This window comes from Diorhabda sublineata, chromosome 5 (assembly GCF_026230105.1).
Source record: "Diorhabda sublineata isolate icDioSubl1.1 chromosome 5, icDioSubl1.1, whole genome shotgun sequence".
NCBI classification, from domain to species: Eukaryota; Metazoa; Arthropoda; class Insecta; order Coleoptera; family Chrysomelidae; genus Diorhabda; species Diorhabda sublineata.
In genome coordinates, this window is record NC_079478.1 from 35,210,917 (window position 1) to 35,236,357 (window position 25,441).

The following is a 25,441-nucleotide window of genomic DNA, read 5'->3' on the forward strand; positions in this document are numbered from 1 at the left end:
GAAATCGTCGTCATTGCTGTTGAAATATAGAAAAATTGGGCTGTCGATGACGTGGAAACGATACAGATAAACTTTAAAGCATATATGTCCAGATAGTGAATGCGTAAGGTCGAAATTCATTACGCTGTTGGTAAGTTTTGAATGAATAGTGCTCTAGTCTAGTTTTGTCGATTCCTAAGTGCGTTTCATGTCGTTCTGCGACTGGTACTCCCACTGCAACAGTCCGGTATGCACTGCTGTAGAGTTCTTGCACTTCCAGCTTCCTCTTTAGACTGGAGCTGCGTAGAGGATGCAGCTGAACACGGTACTGCTTGCTTTTGGTTCTGTTTCGTTTGGTATCAGTTTGGACTACGTACCAATAAGCTTTGACGTCTTTTCGATGGTTTGAATTGAAACGATTCAATTTGTCCAAATTGAACAGACAAAATCCATATTTTTCTTTTGTTGTAACCTTTCAGCACGAAAGGCGATGAGATGACAAAACTTCCACGAAGTAAACTTATTTGGAAATCTAAATTTTTTAGCTGCACGCTAGTTGTTTCCCGGAATCAACCGGATCTGTAAAGGTCTATACTAGCTGCGACCGGATTGACCATTTCCTTATACACAGACTAAAGTTAAGTTATCTTTTTGGTTATAAAAATTTCAACCAATTAACCCGGGGCGCAAGTCGTATGCCATCAATTTTTTTATGACGAGTCGCCACTGAATTTTAGAGCAAGTTATACTGCAAACACTTCTAAATCATCTAAACTTTTATATATGACATATATTTAACGGTTCCGAAGATAAAACCAAAATAAAAGGTCCATATTATGTTTGGTTTGGATTCATATTCGTTTATTGAATCTTTGTCAACAGAAACAGCTTTGGTAGACAATTTTATTTTTATTTCTTTATTCGAAATATCGATTCTGAAAACCACCGATCTACCATTGAGTTTTAAGAACTAAAAAATTATAATTAACCGAGCTCATTAGTAGCACCCTCAAATCTAAAGTACCATAAAAGCTGATATTCTATAGTTGAATGTGAAAATCACCCAAATACTTTATGGTGGTGGTATAAAAACAAATAAAACGGTTAGCGTTTGAAGAAATTGCTTATTGTTGGAAAGGAGGCTTCTACCTGACGAACTTAATATATTTAATTATTTTATTGGACCTAATTTAGAAATTAGAGAAATTTTAACAAACGAATAACGCCATTACGAACAGATATAACGAGATGTTGTAAAAAAAGTTGTAAAAACTTTAGGTTCATTAAATTAATCAATATTTCGGGATGCGATAGAATTTTACATAGAGAAGAATGTAAAAACCTGAACTAATACTCAAAAAAGGTCCTTTCAATATCCTGGCGGTAATCTGAAGAGCTATCCTCAACTTGCTGCCCGCCTCAATGTTATGTGCATAAACGTTTACCTCTGGATATTATTTCTTTCCAGTTCTGCAAGAATACCTTGAAGATTTGGCATTCTTTTTGATTCGAACATACTGTAGATTGTTTAGCATATTGGATTTAACCTAAGAGGTTTGATTTTTTGAAAAATTCCTTCTTTTTCGTCTCATTGTCACACTTTGCTTTGCAATTTTGTAGAATGTAGTCTGAGAAGTATTTATCACAAAAATTGTTTCCCAGATGGCATCTCTTTTGGACACTACCAAGTCTGTTAAAGTTAAAATCACTTTTTGAGCATCTGCTGAAAGATGTTGCCGTCTCTCGTCAACTGTTTGACCTCTCTATGTGTTGAGCTTTACCTAATATGCAAATTGACTTGCTGATGGTTGATCTTGAAGCCACGGTTGCCATATACTTTATTGAACATAAGACTTTGATTTCAGTGAGTGTCAACTAGAAGCCCTACTAAAAGTACCTACATGATGATTAGAGAAAAAATATTTCTAATTCTGTGTAATACCCTATATACGTTTCTTATTTCATCAGTATTATACGATTTATTAATCGGATTATGTTTTTTTGTAATGTTGTTTATCTATACTTTGAAATGATTCACTGATTCTAATAATTAAACATTGTAATGCGGACCTGGATAAGTTGTTTAATATTCAGTACACAGTAGGGCGTTTCTTACCTCTTCTTGTAAAGATAATATTTTCTGGGACCGAAAGGGAGTGTATTTCCTTATGAAACTCGCTTATCCCTGGGGTGAGAGATACTAGACCGTCCCCCCTTCTTTCCGGACGTATCACCCTGGGATTACCATTTGTTCGAACCATTGGAAGAAGCCCTCCGACACGCACATGGCTGTCAGAGTTGTCCAAGGCATCTGGTTTGTGAATTTTTGTAAATATTTTCGATTATCTTTTTCGACGTCGGGGTAAACGACGTTAATTTGGAATATTGTAATACCTAGTTAGAAAAGGTAGTCTTCTATTTGTGGCTTCAAAATAAAATTAAACAGTATCAATTTGAAATAATAGCAATTTTACGATCTAATCTTCTCAGAACCAAACCGCATTATTAATTAGATATTTCCCAAACATAAAATGATGTTTGCTTCTAAAAAATATGTCAGTGGCAGTCTACCACAAAGCACTTTAATAGCAGTAGCGGCAGGTAATAAATTAGGTTAGGTTATTGCAATAAGTTGCCGCTTTGTAAAAATTCTAAGTAAGACAGATGAGAAAAATTCGGAAATGGGGGGCTGACAGTTTTGTAATTGATATTACTGACCGTCAGACAGGGATGTTACAAGGTAAAATAGGTTACACGCCTTTTATGATCTTTAATGATCGTTCTTTTGGCGGACGAGATCATTAGACTATATTTCAAATTATAAACTTGTTAAAAGTACAAAAAAAAAAACGTTTTTTCGAAGCCATATGTCGGGACTAAATACTGGATATGGTAAGAGTTGTACAGAGCCCGCTTTTGGTTAATTAAACTCTTGTATATTTCTCCGATAAAATCTCATCCATTCACATCAGCTTTCCACTATATACAAGATCTGTTTCGGCAGTAGTAGGACTGGTTTATTTTTGTGTGTAAAACAGCCAAAGAAAACTTGATTGAGGAGGTCCACGGTGATGCGGCCATGGTTAGATTGGGTGTTTTCGGATAACACAATCTGCTACGAAAAGGTAAGGAAAAAGTAGAAGACTACAACCGCTCTAGACCAGCAATACCAACACCCTTCCGCATCTACACACTGCTGGTGCTAACGAGCTTTCCAGTTTTCGTACGGCAGGAACGCGTGGACCGGAATACTGTTCAGCTTTTGCGCCATGGCCTGTTTACCAATTCCTTGAGCATCGAATTCATTTTCGGGAATAGAAAAACTGTAGAAGATCCTGGCAGATTGCTTTCCGGTTGTCCTTTTGCCATTTTGAGATAGTGAGACAAAAAATCGTAGACTTATTCGATCTCACCTTCGACTAAGTATTGCGTGTGATTGCTGCATCTATTGGAATTTACAAGGAATGTTTGCGGCAAATTTTACATGAAAATATTTATCAACGTGCGAAAAGTCTGAGCAAAACTGGTAAGTTTGAATCCTCACAATTGAACAAAAAGAATTTCTCAAAAATGTTTGTATTGAGACTTTGAATTCGATTAAATCTTGGATCTGCACCGTGCAACCTCCAATTACAAGATTTAAGTCTGTCAAAGCTGTAAAAAGCAGATCGTGACTTGAAGGTATTGAGAGAAGAAGATCTCCTGCTTGAAGGAGTCGATATATTGATAAATATACATGATATCAAAATAAAAACTTTCATATCATAAGTTATCTAATAGCCACACCACGCAAGTCATGTTAATCCTAAACATATGATGTTCGAGGACGTCCAGGATGTCCCAGAAATACCTGGCCCAATAAACAAACCACAAAAATTTTGAAAAAAGAATATTTATTTAGTTCTATACCCTTATTATATTAAGAATCATCAAACATCTCGAAATAGCCATTAACTGCCGATATTACTTCTTCATTTTTGGAAAATCTTTGACCACGAAGCAATTCCTTCAAGTCTGGGAATATAAAATCATCCGAGAGGGCTAAATCTGGCGAAAAGGGTGCATGAGGTAAACTTTAATTCATTAATTTTGAACATTGCAATAACGGATGTGTGAACTGGTGCATTGTCTTGGTTTTTCCTTTTTTTCTTTGTTTCCTTCTCCTTGCCTGCAGATGGAACGTTCCTTGCTTTCTTTGTAAGTGGTTTTCTCTTTTCAGTCCATTGTTTTGATTGTTCTTTTGTTCAGAGTTTCATTAATATGCGATGTACTGCACTTTTTGGAATGCCTACTTTAACCACCAGCTCACGCACTTTCAGGCGACGATCATCCAGTATCACTTCGTGGATTTTCCTCAAGATTTCTGGAGTCCTCGCCTCATTTGGTCGACTATTGCGATGTTGGCCTTCGCAGGTCGTACGCCTTCATTTAAGCTCTGCTACCCAATATTTTACTGTTAATAACGAAGGAGCAGTCTCATCCAGAGTGGAATCTAGTCCAGCTTTTATATTTCTTGGGCTGAAAGCCTTGAAAACGTTCACTATTGATGACTGCCAAACAAATACTGAACAACGTGGTGTCTTCAAACTTGGAACATGTGCTGTATAGACTGCGATATTTTTCAAGCAACTACAGCCATCTTCAGGTAAGCCCAGGTACTTCTGGCGTGACCAACAATGTAATTTTGCAAAAAAGATTCGTTTTCAAATGGAAATTACAATAGAATATTAAAATAAAACCTCCATTTCTAGCAAGTGTACAAACAAATAGACAAAATATATCGAATTTGAAGTGAAAATGATTCCCAAGTTACACCACAAAAAAGTTACTATTCAATGCCCTTTACGAATAATGAATTTCTACGTTAGTTTGTAGTCGCGCTACACCGAAAAAAAAAATAAAAAAATATTCGCCACTATACAACAACAGTCCTGTTTTTCATCTACATAAAATATTGACGTTCAATATATATATATATATATATATGTACACCATTGTATCTAAGACGGGTATGATGGAAGATCATAGGTCACTCCCAGGTCACACACCTGCCCTAAAGCCACACGATCTTAACCGAAACTTAACGATCGCCACCCACATTTGAGTCCGCTTTTAGAATGAGGCAATGTACGCTTTAACTTGGCTTTAACTTGTCATTTATTATTATTACCTATTCGTTCACATTATCACGTCAATGGTGCGCTTGGTGAAGAGTCTGTATGCATGTTTGGTAGAAATATTTGTTGGAATTGACACTGAAAAGAAGATGCAAATGTTGTTACCAACTGAATAAATATAAATATACTGTGGGGCTATTAATCACTTATACGAAACACACTTATTCAAATATAATTCGTTTTATTTGTTATAATAAATTAGAAGATTGATATGTTGAGCCGAGAATCCGTTTATTCAATTTTTGGTATGGTTACAAGCGTAGATTGAATATTTTACTTAATATTAGGGCGTTTGTACACGGTCCGAACCGAATTCGTATGACTGACAGTTATATTAGATGTCGGAAGTGCGGAATGGGAAATGTCTGCCCACCACACTCAGTAATGATCATGGTACAGTTAAAAGCGACATTTTCTGGCATTGTTGTTAATCATTACCACAAAATAATGATAGATACTGCTGGAGCTACTTACCTCGCACTTGGTCAAACACAAGACAACAACAATTGACTTACCGCTAACGTATTGATTTCTATAACTATTTTTTCTAGTCCTAGTTTCTAGATCTAGTCCTTTTTTAATTTGAATTTACCCCAAGAGGTTATGGGCCCAGATTTACGCCAACTGTAGCAGTTGAATACATGGACGTTCCTTAATCAAGTTTGTTTTTTGAATTGCCGCGTGACTGTGTGATAGCTGATCATGAGCACGTTAGGATCATTTGATTTAAATGCTTCTATTGAGAAAATGGGGGATGAAAACAACTGGTCGCGTTGGAAAAGGCAAATCACCTTACAACTGCAGCATACAGTTTTGGATGCCGTAAATGGTAAACTGACATTGACTGTTGATGGCTCGGCTCTTTTTGGTGAATACGCTGAATGTTACCGATGAGGAAGTCACGTCTTCTTGTTAAACGGCCAAGGATATTCGGGCCAAGTTCTGTGTATGAGCTGAATTCACGTCAGAGGTTAGATAGGCTTCTGGAATCTTTCTTTTCTCATGGAATCATGAATGCTCAGGATGGAATTGTCAATCATGCTACGCGCCTAGCTAGCTCCAACAGATACATCCTCTTCTAAAGGACAAATTTTTAACTGGGACATTTTATGTATTGCACGATAAATTGTGACGGGTCTATAACATTTTCTTCGCTTATCCACAAGAGGACACCCCTTCGATACGGTAACTGGAAAGACCACTTGAGTTAGATCTTTTCTTACCAAAGAAGGTTGGAAAGGTTCACACAAGGCAGCAAAAACACACACATTACGATAACCAGACAACCAAAAAGATAAAAATCTCCCATAGAACCAAGGGAAGAAGTGGAGCGAAATGTGGGAATAACAAGGGTGGTGAAATGTTCTGTTTTGCACCCAGAGGTGGATGCTTAGAAGGACGAGCTTCCTCAGACGCACGCGTGTTTATATGTATGTCGCTTAGTAGATAATATAATTATACGTCAAGATGGGACCATGAGAATGTCCATTCCACCAATTGAAATGTCTTATTTTTGCATTTTTCTACAGTTTTATCTCAAAAAACGTATTTTACGTCCGTGTTATTGGACGTTACTTGGAACCTTTTTTTAAGTGTGTCTAGTGTCCCGAATGATATGAGTCACGGAGGAACTCCCGCCATCCACTATACAGGGTATTTCAAAACGTTCGCATGCGAGTTATATCACTGCATTAAGCGAAAAAAATCGATTAAAAATCACCAAACAATCACATGTCTATAACGCTTAGATTAATCGCAAATTAACAATTAGGTTTAGCCCCGGGATGAGGAAACTACGGCCCGAGGGCCATCTCCGGCCCGCAAAGCGTTGAAATCCGGCCCGCGACCAGCAAACAAAAGTTATTTTCTTTTTATCAGAAACTACATTCTCATGAATTGGCAGTAAAGGCAGTACACGTCGGGCATAAAATCCGTAAGTCCGAACGCACTACGCATTTGAGGCAACTATTTTTGAACACCAACAAATTGGAATTTCATAAATCCTTATCTAGGACACAATACCCAAATATAGTTGCCCACGCCCAAAAAATAATGGCTATGTTTGGTACAAGCTGTTTGTGCGAACAAACGTTTTCAATATTAAAAAAATTGTCTTCGTAATAGGCTTTCGGATGACCTCCTTTTTTCATTGTTAAAAATTTCACAAATGGAGCCGGCTTATGATGAAGTCATGCAGAAAAATGTTATTTTTTAATATTGCACAATGAATTAGTATTTCAGAAAAATTATGGTCTCAGCTTGGTACTCCAAAGTTAGCAATAGCTGGCACGCGAAGAAAAAAGTTTCCCCATCCCTGGTTTAGCCAATCAAAGCTTGTAGAAATATTTAGCTGCTGCCGCAGCAGTTCATCGATCGATGTTAATATACGCCGAAAAACTTTCGAGTACATGTTAGAAACAAAAGTAAGTCCAAAAATGCGGCAGCAGCTGAATACTTTTATGGCCGACTCGGCCGCTCGATAGGGAGGAACTTAAACGTTCCACAAGCTTTGATTTTTCGATTAATGCAGTGATATAACTTGCATGCGAACGTTTTGAAAGACCCTGTATTTCCAAGTACGTGTCGGTGTACCTATCTAGACTGATACGGTGTTTCCAATCATGATATTTTAATTAACAAACTGCATACTACGGTTTCAGGGGAATACCTTCCGCATGGCTTAAGTCATATCTTACCAACAGAAGTCAGCTTGTGAGGCTTAATACAACGATGTCTTCTTTCTGTCTGTCTTTTTTCTGTTTATCTACAGATCTAGACATTAATGGTAAAATATGTGGACGATACTAGTTTCTCTTGGAGCAACCCTGGCACTTCACTTCATAATTTTCTTTGTATCAACGTTTACAAATCCAAAGTTTTATCATATAAAATCACATTGCAGCCTTTTGTATTGAATAACTCTATTGATATTTGTAAAATTTTAAGGGCTTGTTTTAGAGAAATCTTTTAAATTGCGGTAAGACCAGTTTCGATATAACCAAACTTAACCACCTCTATAACTGTTTATTGAGGCGCGTCTCCTTTTTTTCCGAGCTGTTGGATATTTACTCAAACTGGGCTCATTGCTGGGACTTCTATTAAAGATATTTACTAATGCGTTTGCCTAATTCGTAAGCACGCTTCTCCAATTTCAGAAAGATCTATCTACTCCACGTTCTCAATTAGTTAATGGCTCAATACTTTACAATGCAAAAAAATGTACAATCATTTGCCAATTGAAACCGAATCTATAAAATTTTTTGCCGCATTACATATTTTTTTGCATTTTATATTTTATTTGTGTCTTCAGTTATTTGTATATTTATTGCTTAGTTTTTTACAAGCTTTTATCTACAAATTGTAAGCAATTTTTTGACGATAAGGCATATTTCTCTCTCTCTCTCTTTAAATAGAATTTTTTAGTCTTTGTACTTACAATACAATTATGACTTAACTATTTTAAAAAATAGGTAATATGATAAAAAACAGTCCACCCCGATCTTTATTAGTTTTTAGTCGATATTTTTTTTCTTAGAGGGACAATTTTTTACAACTTATCATTGGTGAACCCTCCTCCACTTCCTCATCCCTTCATTTATCATGAAAACGTGTATATACGTATCGGGGTGGATTGTTTTCTCTTGAATAAACGTTTTGAATACAATGTATTAGATATTTGGTTGTCTCCGGTACATCTCTGTGGAAAATCGTATTCAACATCGCTATTAATTTTTAACGTCAAAAAAAAACGCGAGTTTGGTTCTCACACATACACGACTACCTTCGTAATAAGCGCGAAATATATTTCATCAAACTAAAAGTGAGGAATTCTTCGGAATTAAACGAATCGGACACAGCCACAGCTCGATCGAGTTAATCACATTATAATAGCAGGTATAATACAAAATAAAAACGAGACGCCATTCCAACGGTAGTCATTTGTGCGTTTTTACGTTTCATAGAAATTAAACGCCAACTAAAGACATTATAATTTCTCTTAAACTCGTCAAATTGTACAATCTTCCCAGGGACCATTTTTTTATTTAATAATATCATCTTGGTCAGTGATATGACGTCAGATTGTTTATCAAAAGGATATCGAAAACAAATCTATGTCTTACCAGATATACCAGAATGTCTTTCGGGAAGTTCAGGTTGAAGGATTGCTCCAAGTTTCGTAATTCAATTCATTTAACTTGACCAGGCGTTCCCAAATCAGCGTGGATCTTATAACAATCGAACTCGGAGATCTAATGGGTATCAAACATGATGATTATCTCCTTTTTTTCCACCACTTTCGTAGTCAGTCTCTACTCCTTTACAAATTGATCCAGATACATTTTTTCATTGCAAATATTTCTGCTAAATGTTTTGTCTGGATCAAGTCAGTAGCTATTAAGTATATTAGATCAAAATCTTTAGCTCTAAGTTTAAAACTCCAAACAACGATATTTCTATGAATAAATTCCAATTGGAATAGATTTTCCATATTTATATCATATTAAAAATATGTTTTTCGATCGATTTTGTGTTGTGGCCTTCCCTTGACTACACCTATGTCATCTAGCGTGTCCTACAAATGATTCAAATGAATATATTTATAAATTTGGGTTTAGCTCCAAATAGTTATATAATAATTTGAAACCCGCGGCAGTGGCTTCAAGTAATGAGATCTAACAAAATAATTCGTTTAGAAATTTTATGAAATTATCATAGAATCGACCTGGTGTATATATAGCGTGTCACATAAAAGAAAATCGACTTTTTACTGCTCGCCAATTTGTTTTTTGCCATTTTACTTTATCTAAAATTCTATTCTGACGGAAGAAAAATAATTATTTTAGATAGAAACTACAAGATTCCTCAAAATCAAATTCACATTTAATAAAACAATTTTAAGTAGAGTTTATTGAAAAAATATTTGTTACATATAGAAATACTATTTGTGCCATTCCGTGACGGATATTTTCTTTTATTTGTGCCAGGGAAGTCGATTAATTAGCGTAAATTTTAGATTTGAAATAACCGCAGAAGGAAAAGTCAACAGGTGTTAAGTCAGGACCACGTGGAGGCCAATTTGCCAAGAAAAAGTTCACGAACTCGTGGTAGGGATCTATTGGACGTATGTGAAATATCTCCGTTCTACTGAAACCAACATTTTGCACTTGAAGCACGAATAAATCTGAATTAGCTGTAACTGTGCTTATATTTCATCGGGATGTTTCGATTCTACTCCAGTAGTGGCCATTTTGCTTGTTGGTGTGTCCATTTGGATAAAAATGAGCTTCATCCGAAAACAAGATATTTATAAACGCTGGAAAGAGCTGAATCATCTGTTTTTTTGAGTCAAGCCTCTAGCCAGGTTCCAATTGTTGTACCAACTAAATTTTAGAAGAATGCAGACCTCGATATCGATGTTTTCAGATACATTTAGGGCATCCTTCATATTCCTGAAATGTAGAATATCAACTTACTAATTTTTGATTGCATTTATAGTTCAAAGAGAGTGACCGGTTAAAAATTATCCGTTCGGATAAAGATGCGCCAACTCGGAACGGGAATATTTCAGGTAAATGAAAAGGTAGTCCGAGTAGATGATACAGCTCGTGATTTAATACCTAATTCACTTTGTAGAGTTGGTGAGTCCAAAAATTAAAGCTCAGAATTACTAGTTCATTTAGGTTAGGTTCGATTATACTGAATACACTGTTTACACCACCACTACACCAACATTACACCGTCTAACGCGCGTTTCGATAACCAAGTTGTCGTCTTCAGACACTGAAGGTTAGGTTTAACCTAAAACTGAATAGAATATGTTTTATGGGTCGATGATTTAACTAATTACTGTACAAAGTACTTTTTCCTGTTATTAACTTTACAATAAACTTCTTTGATCTCTTCCTTTAATCGAATAAACGTACACGTTACGTCACGAGTTGTCTAATCTTCATGACAACCACGATCACTAGTTGGTATATTGTAACAGAATGTGATTGCCAGTTAAAATCACGAGTTGGTGCTCGCCCTGTCGAAGAAACCGGCAAAAAATCATCGATTTGTGACAATAAACATACCCGGCTACTTATTTGGTGCTAAAAATGCTTGAATCGCTAATATCCTGCGATTTATATCCTGATTATCGATCTAGTTGAACAATTTGTATCTCATTAGAACGATTTAGCGCGCTGTTGTTAATTTGGAACTGTCAATATCATTGCTGACGGTCGGAATCTTTTATTAAAATAAAAATTAATGTTTCTAGACCCGAAAGAAGGAAATCAGTAATCGGAGGTAGCAATTTTTAATTCACACGGTGTATACAATTTCTAAGAAACGATACCGATCTCGGAAAAAAAAGTTTCAAATTCGTAAAGAATGAAAAAGAGAACTACACAATGATGTATTAATGTTTTCAGTGCGCGCCCGCGCTCAGTCGGCTCGTGGTCTATACTTAAGTGTCTCCAGAGGCGTTCCTCAAAGGGTCGCATTCGGGCGGGTGACTTCGGGCAGAACCCGAGGCGCCCTCAAACTCCTCTAACCGATAATTTCATTGTTTATGTGGGTGGGGTGACTCGCAACCGATTATAAAATGATTCGAGAAATTTTCCCAAGACTCTAAATGTATAATTGCATGTTTTGTTTTTGCCTGTCTAATGATGATCAAGTAAATAATCGCTCATACTATCACGTCGGCTATTATACAGGGTCTACTGCAATTGGGGGAACGTTCAAATATTAATTATATCTAAATAGAATTTTCAGGATTATTAGAAGTTGAATTGACGTCGCAGGTACCCAAAACGGACCTAAATTGATAGATTTTAATAGAAATGTCGAGAAAAATCAATGAAAATACTAGGAAGAACTATTCAGAACGAAATGTGTCCCAAACTAGATCTTGCTAGAGATAAATTATATAAAATAAAATATTTTTGATGAATTACTTCTCATGGTCATTAATTAAAGTAACTGCGAAATAATTGAGCATGTCAGTCAACAAGACACAATCAATGGTAATATCAAAAAATCCCATTAGGTGCAAATTTGCTGCAGGTATCAAGATTCGATTACCTGGGAGGCACGAACACAAGCGATGAAAGCATCAAAAGTCAGCGGCTGTCTGAGAGATGAGTTCACAGAGCAAGAATCTATGAAACCTGTGTGAAACCTCAGAAACTAGAGCCGAGACATCAAAAACAAATAGAATAATGAGAACCACAGAGACGAAAAGACTGCCTAACCATCAAAGGAATCACCCTCAGGGACCAAATAAGGAGTGATGACATAGGAGAAGAATTGGGCGTACAGGATGTGGTGAGATGGCACGAAAAATATTCTGGAGGGATCACGTAGAAAGAATGCCAGAAGACAGATGGGTAAAGTGGGCTAAAACTCAAAGACCGATCACACGCAGACCACCAAAGAGGTGGTACGAAAGCTGGAGCTCAGATCCGGGGCCAAACGTACAGGATCGAACAGGACCTGATTCTATTGAAAGAGGAAAAAGAAGAAGAAGCGAAATAATTGATGAAGAGGTAACCAATTTGTAACCAAATGGCAACCGAATTGGCAAAATCGGAATTTTGAGGATTGTGGAAATTTTTCATCTGAAAATAGACCCGAAATTGGCTAACCAAAGAACGTTATGAACAATTAAAAACGTTGTATAAAGAAATGAAGAATAGTTTTTATGGAATAGGGTTCTTAAGGTATTGAACAGTTTTTATTTTGAAGAAACCTAATATTATAGATGGGTGATTACTTGATATATCTTTTATTACAATATAGATGATAATGAGTAAAAACAAAATTATTTTTATACAAAAAAAAACATTCTATAAAATTATACCTTAAAGATAATGCCAGTCGTGCAGAGGAGCAGCTCCTATATCAGGGCCAGCTCCAACAAACCTTTCTCCCACCGAATCTCTTTCCCTTTCTTTATCTTTTATAATAAATTATTTTTTCGTGTGAGTATTTGAAGTAGTATTTGGCCATTGGCTCCCTCGTAGCCGCTTTATCCAGACAGATTTTGGACTTTAGAAAGCTCCAAAGGAAAAAGACAAAAAGCTTAGCCCGCTATTTCACTCTCGCAATTAACCACGGCTTCATGAGCTCTATGGCAAGTAAAACCATTCACAGTACCATTCCGGTCAGTTTTTGGTTTGAAGAATCACGCCAAACCAAGGGCGTATCCAGGGTATTGACAAAGGGAGGGTCATTAGTATTAGGACGAGTCCTCCCCCAAAGGCTTTTACCCACAAAATTGTTGTATTTGACAGCATAATGACGAATTTTACTCAATTTTTACTTTAAACCTCAATTCCTCATCGATTTTGAAACAAAAAACCAAGTTCATTAATCAGGATTTATTGTGCGCTTGAACCAAACAGTTTATAGTTTAGGTTTAATTACAAATCTTGAACCTCCTCGGGTTGTTGATCATCCCTCAGTGTACATGCGAAGAGATGCAGATATCTGGCATGAATTCATTCGAAAGATTTTTTGAAAAATCGATAAGAAACTTTGTAGATATCTGCTGATATTTCGTTTGATTCCTCGCCACACTTGAAAGCTGTTGATCCAAATCAAACTTTTAAAGTGTTTTCAATTGGAATGCCTAGAAATATTGTGTTTAAAATATTAGTTATGCTACTTCATGAAAGCACTGTATACAGGGTGCTCCCGGAACTTGATGCAAAAAATTTAGGAGTGAGTCTTCTTCTTTTTTCGACGCCCGTCTCCATACGGAGGTTTGGCGATCCAAATGGAGAAACAGCTGCTCTGAAAATTTCTGTAGACGTCTGTTTCCTTGGTTCTTTCCGTCCTAGATACTGCAACTTTCTCTCCTCGATTGTCGTGAGAAGTTACCCATTTGCTGTAGGACCTCTATGTTTGTCTTATATTCCGTCCAAGATATCGCATCAATTTTCTTCTCTGCGGCCGCATCCATGGTCCAGCTTTCACATCCGTACAGAAAATATGTAATAACGAAACATTCTGGTCCGGGATTCCAGGTTGTTTGCTAGAAGTATCCTCATGTTGTTCAGAGTTTTCCGCTCTTGATCAAATCCTGATCTGATTTCGAGTATTGGGTCGTATTAGCTGTTGAAGAGAGTGCCCAGGTATCTTAGAGATGATTCTTGTTCAATGATCTCTCCATGGAGTCTTGGGGTGGCGTTTATGTATTTTTAAGAGTACCAAATCCCAAAAACGGGAGTGAAAAGAATGCTGAAGAAATTCTAAGTATGCTATGCAGTTCAATTAGAAATGTTTGATTGTGTTTTAATTTATATAATTACAATTTATGTTAATTGTTTTCGGAATGTCTCTTTATGGCGAACGGTTTTCTTGGCATGTACAACGATCTAAAAATTTACATAATTCCTAAACCATAAATTTTATCGAGGTAAATAAATACATAGACAACGTAATATTGAATTTTTTAATAACAATTTTGTATACTAAGAACTCACTAAGGGGGGAGTTGCAAAACTATGTTTTCGTAAAACTTCCCGTATTGAAATACGTCGTCTGTTCATTAGAAAACGACTAATCGTGGATGTGTTCAGAAAAAAACAACGTTAAAAGTATAGAACCAATTTTTTTTTATTAAAATATATTTGAGTAGAGAAGAATATAAAAGAATCCGATTTTTCACACCATTAGCTTAACTACCACATCTACCAACTGCCATCGTGGTAAATTTCTCTTATAAACCATCTGATGACGATAACATCGTTATGACTAAGCTCCAGCAACAACACTTGAAGACAATTTCAAAGAATGTTATCTCAAATCTGACGTGATATTTCATTTCAAAGCTTCTTTATTCAACATTCTATCTAATCTACCCCGAAGATGTGTCACATTTTATGAAACGCGTAAAAATGAAAACTCATCGAATGTATTAAAATTATTTCGTTGCTACTTCTACACTGATAAACATATACTCTTAAAATCAAATGTAATACACGAAATTGATAAATTGTTGTGGAGATCAGAGCAAGACGTGATACTTAACATTTAACTAATAACGGCCGTTGGCCAAATCTCAACGACGGATTTTATTACAGCTCGAGGGAAAAAAAGTCTCTGAAAAAATTATTTTCGGTCCACTACAAGAGTGTGTGAGATCTGAACCATTTGAGACAGTAAGTCCTGGTGGTTTTTTTCGCTTCTACACATTTTCTGTCATGGTCGAGGTCAAAGTTTGGGGAAACGTACTAAGGTTCCACAGCATTATTATAATCAGATTCTTGTAGCACTAGAGGGGCTGAATGGAATCTAATACACGTTTTGATATATTCATTTAGTTGATCATAGCTGGATTTGAAACCTCAATGGAGTTTTAGAAATGACAGATATGCTACATTATTTGCTATGGTGCCAAATTTATTAATTCCCACGGGCTGTTTTGTACATTTATCATTTTGGTGATTTAGAAAAAAAGGCCATGAATGGTTAGACCTTTGCATATTTAATAAAAACTCGCTGGAAGTCTCTCGCGGCTCAAAAACTTCCAGCTACTTTGACTTGTTGAGTTCTTTTATTAATTAATATATAATTTATTGATTATATTTATTCACTATCGAATTGAAATCTGCAATGTCATAAATTACTAATTTCCGAAGTTCATTACAAAGACATGTCTCTGTAAGCTGAATGTGAAACCAAAAAAGCGGGGTTTTCCAAAGGTACATTCACCAGAATCCAACTTTTTGAAATTGTTCTTCAGAAAATAAACGTTATCGAATGTTATAAAACAAATTTTTCTGATTTTAGTTTCAAAAATGGTGGGGTGCGAGAAGCGCACGTCCATCGAGCGCACACTACTTGTTTCGAATCCGAAAAATCGTTCGACGAGCGCACAAGAAAATTTGAGTCCTAGACATGGGCAAACATACGAAGTTTTTAATAATTATTATCATTAAGATAAAACGAAAAACCATCAGCAACATCTGAAATTTTCCAAAATGAGCAAATGTTCGATATTGTATAAAATATTGAACAAAAATTGATATAGAAAATATTATTTTTTCTAAGAATGAATGCATTTTTGGTATTAGGTTCAAAATAATTAAATAATTTTATTTTTAACTTTCCACAAAAAAGACTTTTAATTTAAAAAATTGTTAGGTTAAGTTAAAGTTGGGTTAGGTTAGGTTAGGTTATGTTAGGTTAAGTTGGGTTAGGTTAGGATGACTATAATCCCTTTGATGAGAAAGTACTAACTCTTGAAGCTAAATACAGGGATTGAAGATACTGTCTTTATACATGCAAATGTCTGTATATAATCTGTGCGCTCGTACCACCGTGCGCTCGATTATCGTGCGCTCGATGCGCGCATTCACAAAAATATTTTGGTATATCAATACTGCATATAGATGGAGCCAACTACGTGGAGGCTTGATGGTTAAATTATGAAGTTTCCACAAAGTTCAGTCTGTTTTTTTCAAATAAAAAATGTCTGTAAGTCCGGTTCTGCTAATAAACTTGATATTGTTCAAAAGATCTTTTAACCAGCAACTCAAAATATATAAATTTTAAGGAAATTAAATCGGCAACGTGCATGTTGGAAGACGTTGTTTCATTTCTGAATATTGTAATTTCTTTGAACTAAATTAATATTGAAATAACGAATACTGCTTATCGATATCATTTTTTTTGTCCCGTGAAGAAATATGTAAATGACAGGATTGTTCTCGAATGCTGATGAAATAAGTCAAAGATAAGTGGAAGTTAAATTTGGACAAGGTTTGAGGACAATTTCGCTGAAAATTTAAGCATCATCTGGAAGCAAGTGATAAAACCAGAAAGCCAGACAAGGTGAAAGCTGCTCCACTGCTTAGTTTGGTAGAAGAAGAAAAGGTCGAAATATACAACACACTAAATTTGACAGACCCCCAAAACGGTTAGTATTAAGCAGTTTTGGATGAACTGCATAAACAGTCAACCTCATTCCTCTTCTTTTTCTACATTGTGTCTCAACATAGACAAATAAAAATCGAAGAACAAAAAGAATTGAACCCTCATATCATGACCTTACGAGGATAGTTCCAGAAGTACCTGGCCTGCATATGGAACAGTCTTTACTTTCTTTGAAGCCGGTTCTCCCTTTTCAGTCCATTGTTTTTTTTTTTGTTTCGGATTTAAAGTGATGGATCCACGTTTCACAATCGGTTATTAAACTGAGCAATAATTCGGCTTTATTTCTGTTAATTTTCAGTTAATATGCTTTGTACTACACTTTTTGAAATTCCTAGTATGTTTACTAGTACCGCTTTGTGTATTTTCTTCAGTATTTCAGGAGTCGTCATCTCATTTGGTCGACCACTGCGTTGCTGGTCTTCGCAGATCGTCCAGTCTCGTCTAAACTTTGCTACCCAATATTTCACAGTCAATAAATAAGGATTAGTCTCATCCAGAATGAAATCTAGTTCAGCTTTCATATTAGTTGGATTAATGCCTTTTAATTATGGTATCACATAACGATAACCAATTTTTTCAATGAAAACGTTCACTATTAATGGCTACCAAATGAATACTAAACAACGTGGCGTCTTCAAACTTGAACCACCGCTATCTCTAGGCCAGACCAGGTTCTTCTGGAACCATTCTCGTAAATTAAAAGCTTCAATTCGGATGAGATACATTACAAAGTGTCTAGAATAATCCTTTTGATATTTTCAATAAAAGAATGGATGTATATGCATTGTGCTCGTCTTCTTTTCTTCACGAATAGTGACAGAAGAAGCAAATATTCATTCAGCGAACTGATTGATAGTTAGACTAGTGACTGGTTGCTCGATTGGTTGCACAACTTGACTACCTCGTCTAATAAGGGCCTTAGGATTAAAGAAATAATTATAATCATGTCGCTAATTACTCATTTCGAAGTTATATCTTTGTCACTTTATCACTATTGTAAAATCTGTCATAAAAGTTTTATTTTTCGAAATAAATATATATAGATATAAACGTATATAATACGTCTAATGAATAGTTGTAAAGATGAGTCTCGACTATATATTTTCAGCTTCTTTTAATTGCGTGTAACTTCCACAAAATTACCAAAGAAGAAAATCGTTATCAAACGCCCGACAAAATGCCATTCGTAATAACAGTCCTTCTCCGCAAAAGATTACTTTTTATATAAAACCCATAACCTAAACTATACTTATCTTCCGAAAAATGATGAGTTTTTGAATGAAATCGAATCATTTTAGACAATTTAGGGGGCTGGCGAATTGCGAGAAATCCCTGTGGCGCCCTGGGTCGCACCCGAGTATGTACCCCACAATTATCCTAGGCAGGGGCGGATCCGAAAGGACCCACGACAGTTTTATACAGTTTTAGAAAATTACCGGTTACGCTGAATGGTCGGAACGGCCTTCTCTGATTTTTTCTTCAAGTTTCACAGCTTGATAATACTAAAACGTTTTGAAACCTAAACGTATGTCGATTAATATAGCATCACAAGTTTGTTGAAACTTGACAGACAGACTTTTCGTTGTTTGTAGAATGTATAAAAAACGTCAAAAAAGTCAATGGCTACTACGTGGAACAATATTTTTCAATTTTCTTTCATTTTAAACGATATTATACATCAAGAACATGTCAAATATTTATAAGAAAGCTCAACGATGGGTTAGTAATGCTAAAGCTTTTTTGAAATCCATAAACATTGAATTGAACCACAGAATTATCATTATATAATGGACCGACATTATTGACGAAACACTCTATATGTTACATATTTGATTCTCAGCGAATACAATCTATTTTTATTACATATTAAATCTTCAGGTAAATATATATAAATCAAAAGATGAAGTCAGCCCTGGAACAGAAGTTTTTGGAAACGCTGAAGACTGATATAAGATGATGATGGTCCATGAAGTACCTGGCCCAACAAAGAAAACACAAAAATATTGAAAAAAAAAATATTTTTCTTTCTTCTCAGCCAAATGCGGCCATTTTTGCTTGAATTTTTCGCTCAAACGTAATGAATCAATGAAAATTATTACACGCGCATCTCAAAAAATGCGGCATCCATCTCCCAGCTCATGTTTTATGTCCAAATTTTCAGTTAATATGCAAAGTATAGCACTTTTTGAAATGCTTACTATGTCTACTAGCTCGCGCAGTTTCGGTCGACGCTCATCCAGTACCAGGGGATTTTCTTCAACATTTCTGAAATCGTCACCTCATTTGGTCGACCACTGCGATGCTGGTCTTCGCATTTCGGACGGTCTCGTTCAAACTCTGCTACCCAATATTTTACTGTTGATAACGAAGAAGCAGTATCACCAAGAGTACAATCTAGTTCAGCTTTTATATTGGTTAGACTAATAAAAGTATTGTATGGCTGCCAGAAAAATACTAAACAACGTGGCGTCCTCAAACTTGGAACATATGGATTGAAGACAAGCAGCTACCACCATCTCTAGGTCAGGCCAGATACTGACAATCCTCGTATGTGTAATAATTGACACTCGGCTCAATTTCAAACAGCTGGCATAGGGCAAAACAGTCTTAGCATGGCCAATGCTCAACATAAGAGATCCAAAGCAGTAAAATAAGAAACTACTATAACACTGGTCAACAGTGGTTTTGGTGGCGAAGATTTTAGACTTGATTTCTTATGAATTTGATGCCCTCAATTCAAATATGCTATTAGTTTTTGCCTATCAGCTCGAATTTTTAAGATATCAACATTTTTGTAAATTATACATTACACTATTTTAAAAGAAAAACTATGGTTTAAAGAAACAAATTAAACAAGGAATTTTTATGATATTACTCAGATATTACAGATATTATTTATTATATAGAATAGAAAACAGAAAAAGTCATCATTCAAACCAATTACTCGCTAAATATTTCGGAAACTTCTTTTGCGTGACATTCTTGAATGTATTTTAGAACAATCTGGTTTTAAAGACCAGCAGTAATCTGCCATCATGTGAGTATCCCATCTTCCTCGATAGCGATCCTCCATACATTTTATATGTCGCCTAAATTATCAGGAAAACGGTCCAAGTGGCTGTGTAAATAGTGCACCTTAATGCTCATGTTACACCCAAGTGATCTGAAATTATTCAGCATCTCATTGACTAATTCAACATAGTTTTCAGCTTTGTGTTTACCCAGAAAATTTTGGACAACTGAAACAAATGAATTCCAGGCTTTTTGTTCAATCTCAATCATTGAATTTATCAAATATTCCTGCTTTAATTTTTTCTTTACTTAGCTGAGGCAATTTTTCCCTATATATGCAAAGCATGATCCATTCTTATCAAGAGCCTTTACAAACTGCTTCCTTAGATCCAGCTTGACATGCAGTGATATGATTTTCTCTCGTGGAACTAAAGGATCATTGATGGTATTCTTTTCCCCAACATCCATGTTTTCTCTCCTTGTTCACTCTTTTCTAGCCCAGTGTTGCGTTTTGTCTCTGCTATCACAGAGGCACAAGAAACAAGGATACTTGGTGTGGCCTTTTTGCTGTCCAAGGAGAAAGTTTACCATTTTTAAGTCTACACAAATCACCCATTGGTGTTCATCATACTTTATTTTTTCCAAAACCAAAGCTATGATGTCATATTGCTCTTTCATTTTCGTTGAGTGAGCGATTGGTATTGAGCCATATTTGTTCCCATTATGTAGAAGAACACATTTCAAACTTCGCTTTGAGCTGTCGATAAATAGGCGCCAATCATCCGGAAAATACTCAGGAAGACCCATTTATACCAAGAGTTCTCTAATAACATGACAAAATACAAGATTTTGTTCTTCAGAGGAAAAATGTAGCAGCTGCCAGTAACCTGGTAGCCAGTAATTCGACAGGTTGAGATCTTTAGTGAGGTCATTTAATTCATCTTGGTTGAAACATTGAGGAATTGATGATATCGTTTCAAAATCACTGTCACCTTTAGTAGTGTCAGAATTCTGATCAGAGAGACAATATGTGTATTCAAAGAGCTCTGGTAGCTGGTGAAGAGTTGGAATTGGCACTTCTTCTGAGTCTTGCAGAGACTAAATCTGGATAAGTCCACTTGTTACGGTTCTTTCGATTGATTCCATTGATTGATACTAGGCAGAAATAACAGTCATCGAAGTGATTTTTTGGTTCTCTCCAAACCATTGGTACTCCGAATTTCAGACTTTCCCTATTTCCGATACTCCACTGTCTTAAATGCTCTGTACAAGTTTTAAAGACAATATGTGGTGCCCAGGTTTTATCCTGATCACCGAGCTTAACACCAAAATATCCTAGATAAGCAAGGCTCTCTTTACAAAGTCGCTAACAGTTTTTCTGTTTTCCAGTATTCTCTGCATATGTAGCAAAAAATATCAGGATCACATCTACTTGAACTCATTTTATTTCTATTGAAGAACACAAATACAGCAATTCACATTAACAATCTACGTTTTAGATTTACTTTTCAACAACTCCTTACTAAAGTTGAAGTTTTGAAGGTCACTTCAGATACTGGACAGCTCCGTCTATCGGATTTCTATGGAACTAACTTGATGACACTAATAAGTAGGATTAAATTCCACCAATCAGTTATATATCTCTTATTGTTAGTCTTCTTTTTGTAATAAATGAATTAAAATAATAGTTATTTCATAAATATTACTATTTTAAATTTAATTTGTTACAAAAGAAGACTGAAAATAAGAAAAATATACAAAAATCTATCCCTGCATAAATTTTGCAACACTCATACTTGAAAGTATTAAATAGAAAAAAGCATTGATAGATAAGTGGATTTATCTAAAAATCTAGAGCTGATACAGAAAAACTGCTTTCATATTTAGATTCAGCAATAAAAATATAGTTAAAATTAGCTCTAAAATACTAGGCACCCAAAAAAATTTGTAGTAAATTCTGTAACCACTTATACCAGATTATCGACTAAGTGCCTTGTGAGTTGGAAGCGCTTTCGCGTGGGGTCTCAAGCCATAATTATAGCCGAAATGTTGTCTATAAACTTACTTACTAAAGAGAGAAGTTCTGTCTATAATCGAAAAAGTTCTATCGAAATTAACCTAAGCGGAACTCACGAATGAAAAACAGCATAGAACGATGACAAAAACAAAAAATTGCCGATGACCTAACCGTGAGCTTGGTGAGGTTAATTTATACTTGATGCAGATAATATCAGGGCGTGGGTGCTTCCGGGAATACCTTTAAGTACGACACGTCTCATCCAATATGCCGAGCTTGTATGTTTTGCGTTTTGTCCTCGTTTCAAATCATCAGGCAATAGTTAGAAAACTGTGTTAAAACAGAAGCTTCATCCAGAGACCTTGATGAAAACCAGGCCGCTTGGGAAGAGACAAGACAATCTGACAAGACGAAGCTGTGGACTTCAAGGACCTGAAGTAAGAGTACGATTACTAGATCTTCTCCCCGCGAAGAGATTTTTTAATCGACAGTAACATAAAAAGATAATATAATAGTAGACACGTTGGATTTATTTATAGCTTTCGATGTTGTATCAAAGACATTGATGAATGCTCCTAAAATACACAGGTAGATTTACCTCAATTTTCTCTACCAAGAAAATATAATTGTTCATCAAACCACTGTCTGGTTGTATCTAAACAATTTCCCATAACCTTTGCAGCACAAATTCCGTGTGTTTTTTCTCTATCTATCATCGAATTGACAGGCGCAAATCAAGGGCATTTAAAAAATAATTGTCGTAAATTAAAGAGAAGACAATTAAACTCAATAACAATCGGTCTATTAAACAATTAAATGCAATCTATTTGGGTGAAACACACGCGATTTTTCTGTCAGTCTAAAGATTGATGGATCAAGTGATCCATCGGCGATTCTTTTACGAAATATAGTTCTTTCGTTAAGGTAAGGTAAGGCGGTAAATCACACAGTGATCTTATAGACAGTGACGGAGAAATAAAAATTATACATACGAGGGTTGCTGCTTAAATTATGAGATAGACAAATAAAAATTTATAATTGGATACCTCCAAAACACGTGATTTGAACCCATAAACTGATTCTTCGGGTATAGAAAAACGTTGAACTCGCAATCTCTAAAGCGGATGAACCATCAATTCGATGTTTTGACTATTCAAAAACGTTTTTGTTTCAACTGATGTATGAGAGCTTGTCTTGGTTCTTTTGTGATTGGTTTCTCTGATTTTGGCAAACAAATGCTGGTGTACCGTTCAGAATTGACCGTTTCTACATTGCTCTAATGGAATGTGTGCGACATGTCCAGTTATTCCGAAAAAACAAGCGACCATTTGCTTTTTGTGCGAATCAGTTTTTGACCTCCAAATGTTTATGCGATATTGAATGTATGCGAATGGAACTAATGCTCAAGGTAAGCCTCAATCTCAAGGTACGTCACATGGTTTTGCGTTATTAGTTGATGTATAGTAACGATGTTTTTTTGGCACTACAACCGATTCATCCTGTACGAAGTGCGACCACGATTGAATACGAAAACCAGCGAATCGCGGTAGCTCAAGAGGAGTTAATTGCTTGAACACATCATTAGAACGATTAGTTGCTGGTGGAAATTTCTCCGAACAAATTTTGAAAGGATCGGACCGCGTTACGTAACTTGAACATCCTATACGGGAATTCGTAAAGACCGAATGATGTTGCTATTGCCGTTTTATGTATGTCATCTTCGTCCAACGGGATTTGGTTGCAAGCTTCAAACAAATCGATTTTCTAATATATTTTTTACCGTGCAGAGCCTGTGGGAAGTCCAACGGGATATTTATCTTGTATAGTGCAATAGCTGAGTTGGCCATAGTCGTATATATGTGTAGAGGTGTGGCCCAGCTGCTAGACGATGGTGGTTCCGTGCTCAGATCGACATCGCGACGAATTTTTTGCGCGCGCTGCAAGCTTTTCTGAGGTGAGCGACTCTGAGTCACAAGTTATGAGTGCTAGTCATTATATCTCGAAACCGCGAAGCGAACGTCGAGATCTCAGCAAAGCGACGTCGTTTCCAGAGATTGGCTTAATGTTTTTCGACTACCCTCGACAATAAGACTAGCGACCTTAATTTCGTCGACGTCTTCCTCATTTACCTCATCTAAACCGATTTCATCCTTATCGAGAGAATGCCCAATGTCTAGCTCTTACTTAAATCTGGCCAAATTTCCTTCCAAACTATTCCAAAGATCTTTCTGTTATCTCATTCCAACAAAGGCTCAAATTTTCAACAGCATTCTTGACAATGTAGTTGCCCCAAAATTTTCTTATCGGTTGCTTTTCTTTTCGGCGCGAGTAACGAACCTTGAAAATGAATATAAAGCCTTAATTCTTTGACTGTTGTTGAGTCTTAATTGCGTAAAAACGTTTAACAGACGCGCAGAAATGCTCGGTGGATCAATTCTAGAAGATTGCAACGTCTCCAGACCTTTCAAAAAAAAAAATGTTTCTTCTTGCTCTGCAAACTAGACCTCCACAGCTTTTATTATCTTTTCGTTGGAAGAAAATTTGCGACCTTTTTACAACTTTTTCTCAGTTGAGGAAAGAGATGATAGTCGAACGCAGCCAAATCTGGTGAATAAAAGGGTTGTTCTAGCAATTCAAACCCTAAATCACGAATTTTTTGCATGGCAACATGATATTTGTGTGCAGGGGCGTTGTCCTGCAAAAAAAACACCTTTGGATAGCTTTCCACGTCTTTTCTCTTTAATTTTTTCCCGTAGAGTGGTCAGTATTGACGAATAGTTATGGTTCTACCCTTATCCAAAAAATTAATCATGATTACTCCATGGCAATCCCAAAAAACTGAAGCAGATTTTTGGACACGAAACTTCTTAGGTCTTGGAGATTCAGAGTGTCGCCATTCCATCGATTGTTGCTTTGTTTCTGGATCGTAGAAATGTACCCAAATCTAATCCATAGTAACAATTCGGTTTAAGAAGTTTTCATCGTTTCCAAATCGAGCACAGATCGAACGCGATGCTTCGACCCTTGTACGTTTTTGGTCAACATTCATTTGGGGATCCATTTTGCAGCAATTTTTCTCATGTCCAAATTGACTTTGAACTATATGATGAACAAGTTCGTATGAAATATTCAGTGCTTTAGATCAGATCCGTTTTGGCCCAATTCGACGGTCTGATAAAATCATGTAGTGAACTGCATCGATATTTTCGGGAACTTCCCGATCGGTCATCATCTTCAATGGAAAATTTACCTCTTTTGAAGCTTGCAGTCCAATTTTTCACGGTCGCATACGAAGGACATTGATCACCAAGAGTATTAGGCA